A 14874-nucleotide genomic window follows, 5' to 3' on the forward strand; every position below is an offset into this window, starting at 1 on the left:
GCTTCCAGAGAACATCTTATGATGGCCTTCTTCACTGGACCATTACAGAAACGATTAGCAACTCGAGCAAGGTACCCCATGTATATATAATGAAATCCTTGCTTTTGCAGATGAAGTAACAAAGCTAAAATGACCTTTGAAGACCCACAGCTAGATAGTGGTAGAATTAAGATCAGAATCAGGTACCAGTCTCCTGGATCTATACTTTCCTTACTTCCAAAAAAAAAAAAAAAAAAAAAAAAAAAACCATATAAAATCCTAGGTTCAGTTATGACACCAATAAAATTAAATAATTCTGATAGCATCTAATCAAAGAGCTTTTAGCTTACAAATTGGGTCAATCTTTCTTAGGTGCCATGTAAAACCTCTACACAGAACTGTGATGAATTAAAGCCGACATCATATCACAAAGGAAGCCATGCTAAAGTAAAAGTATGTAGAAACTGCTTCCATGGCTATTAAAGTGGAAAAAGTGCCAAGACCAGGAGGGTGTGAATACAGGCATCAGAAAACACTTCCCTCCAGAAGCCTCTACGCACAGACAGAATGCATCCAACTCCCACAGAGCGACTTAACAACAACAAAAAACAGAACAAACGCTAAGTCAGAAAAGATGGTATTTCTCAAACTGAGCTCCCAAATATTTGGGGCTGACTTTTTTCGGGGAGGGAGTTCACTCTTTTTTTTTTAGGGAGTATTCTCTAAAGTCATTTCATGGAACTTTGAACTTTGCCTCAGGAGTCAGATGGTTAGTAGCGCACAATTTAATGGAAAGACCCTTTCTTGTCCGTTAATAGAATCTGAGTAATACAGAGAATAGCCTTTGGACACGGACGGACACAGACACACACAGACACACACACACACACACACACACACACACACACACACACGATTTTCAAGAACTCATTGCTCATAGCTTTCATCATTCTCAGAATGCACCCCAGTATTTAAGTACAGCACATACCTGCTTCATGGTTATCTATAATACAGATTGGATACCATGATTATAGACCCAACAAAGCTAACTTCCAGAAAATAAAGGCTATGATAAGCTTGATGGGGCAACAAAGTATATAAAACGTACTGTAAAGGAATATTACAAGTGCAGAATGGTAGCCATTGCTTTGCTCTTCTATTGTGATCACAACAGAAGTGACACCTGACACAGGTGAACAGTATTGCAAAATACTGAATTAGTGATATGCTGGTTCACATGGGTCCCCACCCCCCTTTTCTTGGAGTACGCGGGGAGGAACGGCGAGGGCCTGCAGGAAAGAACACTTGCTTAGACTGTTGTGAATTATTAAATAACAGCTGGGGATAGAGACAAATTAAAGTATTTCATTTTGTAAAAATTACATTTATTATCTAAGGTAACCCAGTGTACAGTAGTTCAGTTATTTCCTGTTGTTCCTGTGACATAATGCCAAACACAAAACTCTGTGTATCACAATTTATTGCCACCTAAGTTGGTAAGACGTCTATAGTTTGTAGCCCCAGCCAGAATGAACATCAAAATCCAAATGAAACACAATAAAGTTTAATTCCCCCCAAATCATTAATATATTTTGAAAAGTACATCGAGCATTACCAAGAAAATTCTGCCTCCACAGATTTTGAGATATTCAACGTTCCTGTTAAAATCCTCTTGCTTATTTTTCCTATCCTAATGTTTCTTACATAAAACAAAGGAAAACCTCTACCTGTTCACATAAGTTACTTCCTTAAATGAGCTGATGCTTTTTTCTACTTTGAAACCAATCATTCTTCCACGTATCTTTTATATAAACTTACATAGTTTAAGGCAATAGCAATTTTGACTTCACTTGCACAGGGAGTACTTTCAAAGAACTGATCACAGAGTTTTAACACATGCCCCATTTGACCAAAATGTAACTCAGGCATAAGGACGTCAGCTTCCCCTAGGGAATAAATGTTAAAGATTCAATACAAGCCATGAAAACATTTCAAAAATTCATCAGGTGCCAAATAAAGTTTGATATGAAAAATAAGAGAACAGCTACTAATTCTAGAGTGTAAGTGCAACACCCCCTGTGCTTCCTGCCAACATGCTCACCCAAGCGCTGGGTTGGCTGCCTCAGTCTTAAGCCAAGTAAGTACCTAATACAGCCAGCTGGGCACAGGCTGGCACATTAGCACCATTACAAGTAACTGAATTTTAAAATGGCTTATCCCTCAGGAAAGAAAACAAAGAGGTAAAAAACTCAAAATTCAGGGTAACAAATACTAAGGCACCAAGCAAAACACTTAGCTTGCAGTATCAACGCAGACAAAAGAGCTGGCAAGCTAAGACTTTTGTCAGCAATCTGGGGTGGGGGTGATGGGGGTGGGGTGGTTACTGCAGAAATAGGACTCATGGTGTTTCCCAAAGAAATAAAGGTAAGCTGCAGTCCTGACCATGCCCAGCTGTTTAGTAATTACTCTTCCTTCTACCACATTCCTCTAGGGTCTGTGGAAACCAGACTGACGTAGCTACCCATGCACACTGGCTGGTCAAGGTACACTTGGTTAAGAAGTACCGCTTGGAAAGAAATGAGCTTTAAGTCAACAGAAAACTGAAAAAGCTGCTATTTGGGGGCTTGTTTTTAGGACTTACCAAAGCCAATTTAAATACTGGAGTGAAAACTTAGCACTTGTAAATGATAAATGTGGAAATGCATACTGCAGAAAACGAATCGTTAGGCACCAAGAAGTCCAAACTGCCGTGTAATCGGACAGAAAACCACACAGGGGGGTTTGCGCACTTGCCTTCTCTCTCATATAAACTACTCCTTGAGTACTCCAGGTAAGTCCTATCCTCTGGAAATTCCTGGATGTATGTATTTGCTTAACATGGTTGTAATCATATCGTACATACAATGCTGTACTTTTCATGACAAGTATTTTCCCTGTTATTACAGACCCATCAACTGTAAATGCGTAAGTACCAGGATTTATTAAACCATTCTCTCCAACCCTGGACATTGTAATGTAACATCTTCATAAATACAATCTCTTATGCACTTAAGGGTATGTCCTTAGAAGTTTCCCAGAAGTGGAATTCCTGAGTCACACTGTGTTCTTACGATGCTTTATCTCGCCCAACCACTCTCCAAAGGGGTAGGGCTAACGTACACGGCTGGCACCAAGAAAATCATGCCACTTTTATGGCAAATAATTGTTTTTATACCTAGGGAAAGAAACCACTGTAGAACCAGATAAAAATACAAATAAATGAGAACCAGAATAGCTATTTTTCACACTAGAATAATAATAGCTTTAACAGCTCTAAAATGTTTACTCCCATGTTTCCCAAAAATAAGACCTAGCTGGACCATCAGCTCTAATGCGTCTTTTGGAGCAAAAATTAATATGAGACCTGGTCTTACATTATATTATATAAGACCCAGTCTTATTTTAATATAAGATTAAACCCACAAGAACCCATAAGAACCAACCCACAGTATCTCCGAAGTATGCTTGTATTGTCAAAAACTGACAGCCTGGAGAGGCGTGAGGACAGATGACAGACATCACCAGAGAAGGAGACAGAGCTGGAATGACTGTACAGAACACACATGGGAGAACACACGGAGATACTGTTCTGGTGCTGATTTATAATTAATATAAGACCAGGTCTTATATTAATTTTTGCTCCAAAAGACGCATTAGAGCAGATGGTCCAGCTAGGTCTTATTTTCGGGGAAACATGGTATGCCAGGCACTTTTCTAAGCTCACAACCCCCCAACCCCAAAAAACACTTAAGCGTATACTCGACCTCCAATTGTAGATGAAGAAACAAAGCAGATAAAGGTAAGGAATTTGCCAAGATCACACAGCCGACGCGTCGGGGAGCCTGGATGCACACGTGGTCAGGAGCCGGAGGCTATGCTCTTACTTACGTACCCCACCCACCCACCAGCCATGCAACAAGGAAGGGAACAGGTGAGGGTCACAGGGATGGCTACTCTTTAGCAAGCTGCTTCTCCATATCATAAATGAAGACTCAGAAGTCTAATTGGAAAAGGAAGCAGAAGTGGGGCTATGGGCTCAATTTGGATGCCATGAATTGATACCTTACTTAAAATTAATCTAGTCGTTTATCAACTATTGACCACACTGCTAAGTCTCAGGCATTGTGCCAGACCCTGGGGCTTCAGCATGAACAAAACTGCTGACTTCCCGCCTTCTGGCAAACTTGGGAAACATACATTCATCCCTTGGCTTTTCATTCATTTCCAAATCTAAACGTTTCCAATGTATTGAATCAAGCTACCTATAGAAACAAACATCATTGGAGACATTCAAATTTCATTTTTGGCAAAGAGAAACTTCAAAAAGTGAACATACAGGCATACCTTGTTTTATTGGGTTTCATTTTATTATGCTTCACAGATGTTGAGTTTTTTTCCAAATTAAAAGCAAGCCCCCACAAGCAAGAAGATTACAACTTGCTTTATTGTGATACTTGCTTTATTGTGGTGGTCTGGAAACAACCCACAGTATCTCCGAGGTATGCATGTATTGTCAAAACCTGACAGCCTGGAGAAGTGTGAGGACAGATGACAGACATCACCAGAGAAGGAGACAGGGCTGGAATGACTGTACAGAACACACCTGGGAGAACACACGGAGATACTGTTCTGGTGTTGATTTATAATAGACTCATTTACAAAAAGTGAGTGAGAAATACTACAGAAGAAAATGACATTAAAATATAAGCACAGGCAAGGGGAAAACTCTAAAAGAATAAACAAATCACTAAAGAATAAGACCAGTAAGAATAGGAATTAATGTTACATCTAGATTTCCTAGGTCCTACCATCTCTTTCAGGTACCAGACTGTGTGAAGCTATACACATTTCATCATTTCCCCTAAAATGCACTGGGGCAAAGAGAAAAAGTTGTTACCTTGCTATATACTTTTTATTGTCACTCAACTATTGCCTGTTCACGAGCATATTAGTTTGCTAGGGCTGCCATGCAAAAATACCAGACTGGGGGGCTTGAACAACAGAAAAGTTACTCCTCATAGTTCTGGAGGCTAGAAGTCAAAGGTCAAGGTGTCATCAAGTTTGTTTTCTTGAGGCCCTTCTCCTTAGCATGCAGATAGCTGTCTTCTCACTGTGTCCTCACTTGGTCTTTCCTCTGTTCACATATGCCCCGGTGTCTATCTTCTGTGTTCAAATTTCCTCTTCTTCTAAAGGCACCAGTTAGATTAATTAGGCCCCACCCTCTCTCCACATTCAGTAACATTCCAAGGCAGGCTAGGTACTGGGGGTTAGGCTTCAACAAGGTATGAAGGGGGAAGAGGTGCACAATTCAGCCCATAACAATGGGATAAATGTAAGAACTCACACGTTAAAGTCTGATGTTTTAAGATCACATGAAAGAAAAATAACAAAGCTATTTTGATTTGATCTCTATATAATCCAAGTTGGCGCAAAAGAACACTTCAAATGATTCAAGAGCTCACTGTTCCAATAATAATAAACAGCTGGACAATCTTCTAACTTTCTGCAAAATATGTCTGGAAGGGAAAAAAATGTTATCATTCCTGTTAATTGAAATCTCATTTGAAAGCAAATGGGCCTCCCCTGAGAAAAGAGCACATATCTACAAAGCTTGGCATTATCGTTGCAGGAGATTCACAAATCACCTGCTTAAAGTTCATCAGGGTCTGTGGACTCAGGTTAAAGAGCACTGACGTAAAGGACCATTTATTATCCAAAGTAAAAACTAAGTGTCCAAAAATGGAACAAAATACTTGAAATGAGATTATCTCGAAAAACACAGGATATATGATAACCATGTTTATTTTACATTTAGCTGCTACCCAAAGGACTGGAAATAGCTAATGATCAACCACATAATATCAGAATAAATTTGAATCCCACCAGCCAACACTAAAGCCGAGGAGAGAGGAGAAGAGAGAAATATTATTTCAGAAAATCTAAACTAAGAAGAACTGCTGCAAACTCAGCACAAAATCTTAGAAAAAAGAAAATAATAATAGGTAGACATCACCAGCAGGTTTCTTGTTTACTGAAAAAAGATCCATTGTTTTCTACATACCAAACTCAAAGCCAAGAAAAATAACATTATGTTGTTAAATTTTAAAACCTGGCTTGTATTCTACTCTCTCGACTCAAAGGTAGTCTCCGACTTTCCTCAAAAAGCAGCTCTGGACAACTGGGCAAAAGAGAAACTTATGTGGAATTCCACTGTTCCACCTAGAGAGTTCTGTGGATGATTTCACTAAGCGTTAAGCTTCCCAGGACAGGGACGCTTGTCTGCCTGCTTTACCACTGTCGCCCTAGCTTCACTCAAAAAATGTTTGTTGAATTTGAGTGATGTATTCTAGATGATACAGCCTGAATCGGGAAAACAGGGTTAAGAATGTAACATCCATCTCAACTGCACAAGCACCTCAACTGAATCACTCTAGCCTTGTGAGCCTTGTGTTGGATCCAACAAGCTATTAGCAGCAAGATGATGGCCCAGAAAACAAAACTGCTATTCATTAAAGAGATTTATTATACCATTATTTTCTAGAGAGTTACCTAAAAAATAACTTGCTGAAGAGCCATCTGGCAAACTGCTGAAAAACTTAAATTTTATTTCCTGATCTATCACTTTAATATCCCTTCTATGTCCACTTACATGATCAAAGTCCAAGTTCATCTGGAAAGCAGACTCAAAATCCCCCAAAGAAAAGTGAAAATCAGGTTTATTCCATTGCACATGTATCTGAAGATTAAATTCAACCATACTTACTAGCTTTGAGTGAGAGAGAAGTCTGCTCACCGCAAGAGCACTGAGCTTGAACAAGATCTGAAGAGTGAAGAAGAAAGGCAGTAAGAATGTATGAGGGGAAAGAAGTTAATTATCTGGTCACTTTAAGATTTATTCAAGAAAATCTCCCCAATTAACCCTTCCACAGATACTCTTATTGAGCACCCGGAGATGGTCAAGCCTTAGGCTTTAGCCCACTCTCTAGTGCACCAGCTTCAGCTGCCTGCTTGACACGAAATACCAATGAGGGAGGTAACTGATTTTTTTCTCAACAAGTTGAATTTTTCCAAAAACAAAAATATTGTTATATTATAAATATCAATAGAGGACCATTTGGAAGGTCCTCAAAGACAACCAAGTGGGTACCAGACCTCTTTGGATAATACTCAATGTAAAATGCAGAAGTTATGAAATAGGACTTACTGTAAACTAGAAAACTGAAAAAAATCAGATTACCTTTCAAGACTCCCTTCTATAATTTAAAAAAAAAAACTGCACAGTTTTGAAACCAAGGTCTTTAGTAAGTAACACCAAAGCTAACTGTACTAAGGAGACATATTTTAGACTTTATTGGTCCTGATTCCAAATCAAGCCTAGAACTGATTTTTAGAAAATTAAACACATAAAATAAGCTCATTAAAAAAATAAATTCATAAGCAGGTAAGACTTTAGAACAGAAATGTACAGTATATAAGCCGGGAAGTTATATACTAATTACAGTGCCTATGTATCCCTAATTATTATTTCCAGCTGGGAACCAGCCATCAGTAAGCTCTCTAAGACAGCTTCCTAACCAGATGGGACTACGTGGGTCTGAAGTCATTCTGCGGCCATCAGCTGCCCAGTACAGTGTATTGCACATCTTATCACCAAATCGTCTACTGTATTTTAATCACTGCTACAAAGTCATAGAGAAAGAACACTAATTCAAACTACTACTCTTAAAGCTATGAAGGACTTAAATAAAATTTTATTTCCTGATAGGTTTTGATTCAAACCAAATGGAAGGAATGCTAGAAATAGGTATCACCATTTTCTAACTTTCAGTGAATTAATAGATCTAGGTATTGATCCTCAGTAGCTGCTACCGTAACAAAATAGAAACACAACTAGACATTATATACTCCTGATAGGGGAAAAAAGCATTTAAAAAAAAATCAATCCTATTCTGGCCAATCCTTTAGAGCCAGCTAACAATGTATAGTTAACACAAGAGATAGAAATATGCTGAACACCTAAGAAATACAAAACAGCAAAATCTAGACCAGGGAAACTATAGAACAAAATAAGGCTGGTTTCTTCAAGCAAAGTCGGCGGGGAGGGCGGCGGAGAGAGAGAGGAGACTATACATTAAAGAGACTTAAGAAACCAAGTATGTTGATCCCAAATCAAACAGACATACCATAAAAATCACCGTTTATATATGTATAATACACGCATGTATGTATTTTTAAGTCCTCATCTCTTAGATGCATATCCTAACATCTTTTTAGATTAAGTTATATGACATCTGAGAGTTCCTTCAAAACCATATGGGAGAGAAGAAGTGGTTGGTTGTATAGCTCAAACGAGAACGGCCATGAAACTGGGTAGTAACTAAGTGGGGATTTATCATTCTACTGTTTCTGTATTATTGTACATAACTAAAATTTCCCATAATTACCGGTTTTTAAAAAGGAGAAACAAATGTAAATAAATGGAAACATTTTGAAAACACTGGGTGTCCATTATGCACACGGTATGGAGCTGCATGCCATCTGATTTGGAGGAAACGGATTCCCCGAGTCCCTGGGCAGGGCAGCTCTGCAGGCTCACTTTAAGTCCCTCCCCACTAAACCACAGGCTGCCTGATTCATCACTCCTTCCTGGTTCAGATACTGGGCACAAACCAGAAGTTCTTACCCTACTCCACACCCATTACTGAAAACTGGACAGGAAATTAATCAGAAAGCAACAAGAAAGATAGAAAGAAATGAAAAGGCAACAAACACACAGGCAGTCAAAAAAGAACGGAAAGAAAACAGTGGTAAGCTTTCAATCCCTCATACTACAACGTAAATGAGCAATCTAATAAATACCTCAATCTGCCTTGTATAAGTGTACTTTCACAACTTTAAAGATAAACATAAATTAAACATTTAACTTATGCATAAGAAACACATAGGAAATTTTGCTATTTAAAGACATCTCACTGTAAAACCTTTTATAGGAAGTCACACCCCCCCACATTCACCCATGGAGAAGGAGGAAATTATACTATTAATATTAAAATATTAATATTATTAATAACATAGCCATTGATATTTATTGAGCACTTAAGCTGTACACTATTCCAAAGAGCTTCATTATATATGTATATGTATTAATTAATTTCATCTTCAGTACAACTCTATAAGTACAATTATTATTCTTCCCATTTCACAAATGTGGAAATTGACCAAAATATAATGAATATTTTAATGAATGATAAAATTTTAATGAATATATTTCATAACATAAATCATAAATATACTTACTGAATATATATTGATATAGTATATAATGAATATATTATAATGAACATAAATATACTTAATGACACAATTTCATGAATGAGTAATATTTTAATTTAATGATTGAGTATACAAGTGGCAGTTCATCTTAGAACACTAAATGCTCGGTCATTTTTTAAAACGTACTTTACAGTATTTTAAATGAAGCCATGTGTGCATGTGTGTACACACACATTTATATAACGATCAATAGTCAGAAGAGTCAAATGATTTGCCTAGAAGTCACCTAATCAACTGTATAGAGGTTCCTAATTACAAGCACAGAATATTTATGATTGTATTTTCTAAACCCTCAAATCCCAGTGGTTCTCCATTCTTTACATACCATCAGCTCCTGAAGGGCAGGGTCCCTGTCTCATATTTTATAGATTCCCGCACAGGATCAAGCACAGAACACTTTACACATCAGAGGAGCTCTAGGAAAAGTAAATGCCAGGAACTATTCTACAATAGCACCCTAACCTCCTACATCTTCATCAACCTGGCCTCCAAATAAGAGGGGGAATGCTAAGGAACTCCTCTGACTGAAAAACACCTACGTTTCATTGTCACACAGTCTCTAACAGATCTACCTAATTTGCTGGGTGGGAAACCCACTTTGACAAGGCAATCCACCTCTAGTGGTCTAGAGACCACTGCATACATTCAGTTCCCCAAATCCCACCCTACCTCCCACAAGGAAAAGTCTGTTCTACTACACGACTTCCTTATTTCTCTTCAAAGCCTCAAAAATCAACATCCTCTCCGTCATCAAAGTGTTAATCTAGCACAGCGGTTCTCAACTTTTTTCGGACTCTGGACCATTTTCAGACTATGAAAAAGGGTCTGAGTTCTCTGCCCCAGAAAAATGCCAAAGTACACACATAAACAATTTTGCACAGAATTTGGGGGGATCCTCAGGATTTCTGAATAAGAGATGCCTTAGTTCCTCCTATTTTTTTCCTTCATCTTCACAGTGGCCCTATGGCCTTCCTTCCCTAAACAGCTTTATCATTCTCTACCCACTTGAACTACTGAAACCGCTCTCCCAACTGGGCCCCTCCCAGCACAGGTTTCATCCGCTGCCCAACCCCAACCCGTCAATATTACAGAATGGCTACTACCTGCCTCCTTTGAATTCCCAGAACCATGCCTCTCTTCGGGCACTTACCAAGGTCTATCTTGTGGTCATCTCCCCTGCTACACTGTAAACTCCTGAGAGCTAGCAATAATCTTACTCGTTTCCGTATCTCAGAGCATGCAGCACAGTGACTTGTACAGAGAAATCAACATCAAACCGAAGGACTTAAAATAAACCAGCCAATCATCAAGAATCTCCTAAGTAGAACTTGAGGGCCTGGTTAATCAATACCTCTGGCAGCCCAGGAAGTTGACACAATTAAGGAACCCCACCCATCATTTCCTGACCTAACACCCTGCTCTCTCAGAGATGGGGTGTGGAAGAAGTGAAGACATAGGACACTCTCCAGGCCACAGTCACCTTTAAATCTTGGTTACTTTTCTGCAAAGCAAAAAGTAGTTTAGCTTGGGTAGCACCTTTTCCCCAGAACTATAATCACCTACATCATTCCTATGCAGTATCAGATTTTAAAGAAAATCCTACTCACCAGCCATGCAACAAACAAACACTTCCACAATAAAGTTATTTTACTTAATACTGCCAGTTTAACTAGCGTAAAAACAATGTTCATATTACTTAACAACCTCCAGGATAACGCAATCTAGATATGCAGGCATTCAGCTATGAGTTAGGCACCCTCCCTCCCTCTCATTTTCAAAGCCCCAAACCACATCCTTTAAATACTAAAATACACAGACACCACGTCCCAACAAGAAACACTGTAAAGTCTCCCCATGATTCTTTACTATATTAAACACAGCTGTCTAGGGTCATGTTTACAACGATTAAAAAAAAAAAAAAAAACAGCACTAGCAAAATTTCTGATAAACAGACTCCTACACACCCAAACTAGAAAGGAAGAGGACATCAAGAGTTTAAAAACACTTCCATCTTTAGGGCTATAAAAACATCAACTATGTCCTAGGATCATGTTTTGGTCATACCTGTAAATTTTACATACATATAAAATTTTATTTTGAAGACACAATGCTTTATTAATTATTTCAACAGAAAATCCTAATTTCCCTGGTTCTAAATTAATTATAAAGTAGGCAGAGTTCACACCCAGAACCGTTAGGTACTTTAATTATTAACAAACCAAACTACAAAGGAGAACCTGATACCCATGATCAGATTTTAGTGTTGGATTAATAGATGGCAAAACTACACAAGCCAAACATGGTAAGAGTTAGAAATGATAGAAAACTCCCTCACCCCAAATTTCCAGTAATAATCCCATTCCTCTCTTTTGTACTGCCAATCTTATAGAAAATAAGACTATCAGTACAAATAAAATAACTAATTATAATGCAAAACTGCTGGCATTTGTGATTCGTGGGTTCTACTTCCTTCCATTCTCAAGGCAGCATCCTACCCCCCAGGCGAGGTGGGCTTGTAGCTAACAAACCATAGCTCACTGGAAAAAGCAAACACACACACACATCTTCACTAACCGTAACAGCACCTAAGCTGTAAAGGAACGTTTAGCACCCACAAAGAACTTGCACAAATATCTCATTCGGCCCCCTTTCTGTTCATAAGTGCGTTTGCATCTTGGAGCCTTGTACCAGATGCTCCTTCTTCCTCCCCAGTGTCTGCATCCCTATCCCCTCGTGATCCTCATGTCACCACAAACCTCATATCCCGAAGTGTTTTTGTCCCTCACAGTCTGCAATATTGAGCTGGAAAGGACATGAAAGCTCAGGAACGGACACTTGCTCAAGATCACAGTAGTGCCGTGGCCATTACTTCAGAGGTTAACATTTTCTGATGCACTAAAAATGTCAAACAAGCCACACTTTACCTCATAAAAGATTTAAATAAATACAAGTTCTTCCTGTGAAAACATGCAGTATGTCTTACTTCAGGAGCTGACTCGCTGCACCATATTGTATTAAACTTTCCCCTCCCAGGTTCACAAATCAAAAGACAACCTGAGAAAGAACTTCGTATCCAAAAAGCCTTTTACAGTGATTAGCAAAATAACTAAACACTACCCAGAAGCAAACCAGAAGCTAACTTGCTTTACCTGGGATCTCACGGAGAGGTGACAGTGTTAGACCTGGAGTCATACGTTCAGTAAACCCTTTAAACCAGTCCATTCAGTGTTTCACAAAACAATATCCTCAAGGAGAGTAACACCCTAATTCAGATTTCAGAAAGCTATTTTACATCAACCATATCATGAAACAAAAAAATATTTCTAGTAAATAAAACCAATTAGAAAGAATATGAGTGCTCATTTATATAACAAATCCAAAATGGGACAAGAACATCAGGATAACACAGAAACAAAATGGCACAAAAAGAGGGGTCTTTCTGGAACTGAATCTGATCCTGGTGGGTACACAAACCATTCCTGAAATACTCTAAACAGATTTGAAACAAGGTTTAGAAGGACACTTACGGAGGTGCCAATAAAATTTAAGAGATTGAGACAATAACAGGGAAAGGAGGAACAACCAGGAATCCAGTTTTAAATTGGCAGATTATTCCTGAGGTCACTCACTGTTAGCAATAAGTGTACAGAACTGCCTAAGTTTTCAATACTAAAACTAAATTTGGATGGAAAAGTGATGTGATGGCTATCTAATGCCACTCAGCTCTAAATTTCCTACGTGATTACAGGAAACACACAAATCAGAACTACAGGTAAACGCCTTCCACAGGCTCTCATTTGGAAAGATGGGGAAGGGGAGGGAGGAACATCAGTGGTCAGAGGAACAAAAACAGGCAGGTCAAACAGGAAAAAAAATTTTTTTGATTGAACTTAACACAAAAACAAAGGCCAGCCATAATGTAAAGAAAAATAGCACTGAAATTAATGTTTTTCCTAGTATGGAACTAGGAATAGAGGAAATGGAAAGGCTCAAGAGACTAAGGAAATCTCTTTAAATACTAGGCAAATTTTATCAGAAAAATCAAATTATTGTGAAATTTTCTTTTTGGTCTTAAAAAAGGACTTAATCCCAAAAGTGCCTTTTAAAAAAGCTTGGTTTTCTGAACAGGACCGCCTTACTGTTGGAATTATAAATCTTGAGAATCATAAAGGAATAATATGAGGACCACCTAGCCACACACCTTCATATACTAATGCAGAACCAGAAACCCACTCTTGTCACTGCACTGAGTTTAGTGAGGCTCCCAAGGCTAGCTCATACTATATAAATCAGAGTGTCGATTTATTAAACCATAATAGGGATCAAAATTTCGATTTCAGAAATTGGAATACCTGAATCTTCCATTATCCCTCTCCTGGTATCAAATTATTAAACCAGAAGGTTTCGGTTATACAAGGAAAAAAAGCAAAGAAAGACGACTCATCTAAGGAATTCAACCAACCTATAATGAACCTTGAAATCCAGTTTTTGAATCACAACTGATATATCCCCCCCTTAAGAACCAAAGTATTCAATACAGGAAGATCCAGCCTCTCCCCCCACCCATCCCTTCTCTCCTAAAGGCAGAACAAACATGGCTTGAAACTTTTGTTTTTAAGCTTCTCCTAAAGGCCTAATGAACTTCAGTTTATTACAAACTTTGTTCAGCTGATATAACAAAATGGATTTTAACTTCCTAGGTGTTCACACTCTTCTGAGTCTGAACTAATTCCCTGGACTGTTCTAAATCTCCCCGGCCTTCATTTACTAGATTATGTTCCTTCTAAAGATGTCTGATCTCATCCATTACTACCCAAACCTCCTTAATTTTCTGAGCATCATCTTATCTCAAAGTTGAGTTGTATATTCACCTTAAAGAAAGCAGCCTACTTACTCATTCTTGCAACAAATGTTTATAGTCCATGGATTAATTCTAAATATTATTAAGGTTTCAGAATGGAGTATTAGAGAAAAAAATCAAAATATGCATGAATTTTAGAAATAAATCACTTTTTTAACAGACATTTTGCACAAATCTCCTAGTTTTTGGAACAGATTATCTACTGTACCTTCCAGGAACTTCTAATTAAGTACAATCATTTCTGCTATCTGGAACTGAGTGGTAGATATATTGGGGTATCATTTGAGTAAAATGTGAATTTTGTGTTTGCTTACATATTTATGTGAAAAACACTAGGTACACAGACAAAACTGCACTGAGCCGATCCCAGCCACATAAAAACATACAAAACACAAATATGCTCACATCTCAAACATATTTTTAAAAACACATAGCAAGCACACATAATGTTTTCCTGGAAATTTTTAAATATCCTGCAGCAACCCCTGTGAGTTCTCTAGGATGCTCCAGGGTGGCTCAAATAATTTGAGAACTGGCATCCTAAGACCCACTCCCCCACCCCGTCTAATGGCTATACATATAATACAGCCTACATTCTGCACCAATGGCCAGCCCAAATCTCACTCCAGGACTCCAGGACTGTATACTGTGAAAATGAATAG

The 14874-nt window shown here is 38.3% G+C and overlaps 1 protein-coding gene across 19 annotated transcripts in view; it reads right to left on the bottom strand.

Annotated features, from left to right (window-relative positions):
* FBXO34 (F-box protein 34) overlaps positions 1 to 14874 on the bottom strand; it is an 82387-nt gene that overhangs the window by 20767 nt on the left and 46746 nt on the right. For 3 of the 19 annotated variants that reach the window (XM_019725763.2, XM_019725765.2, XM_074327449.1), the window contains exon 3: positions 6782 to 6838. The exons of 12 other annotated variants lie outside the window; for them this stretch is intronic. The gene's annotated coding sequence lies outside the window, so the exon portion shown is untranslated. Of the gene's footprint in view, positions 1 to 945; positions 5535 to 6781; positions 6839 to 10501; positions 10659 to 14874 lie in introns of those variants that run through there. 4 more of the 19 variants (XR_012494673.1, XR_012494674.1, XM_074327450.1 and 1 more) reach the window with 3 other exon arrangements.

Source organism: Rhinolophus sinicus, linkage group LG03, assembly GCF_036562045.2.
Source record: "Rhinolophus sinicus isolate RSC01 linkage group LG03, ASM3656204v1, whole genome shotgun sequence".
NCBI classification, from domain to species: Eukaryota; Metazoa; Chordata; class Mammalia; order Chiroptera; family Rhinolophidae; genus Rhinolophus; species Rhinolophus sinicus.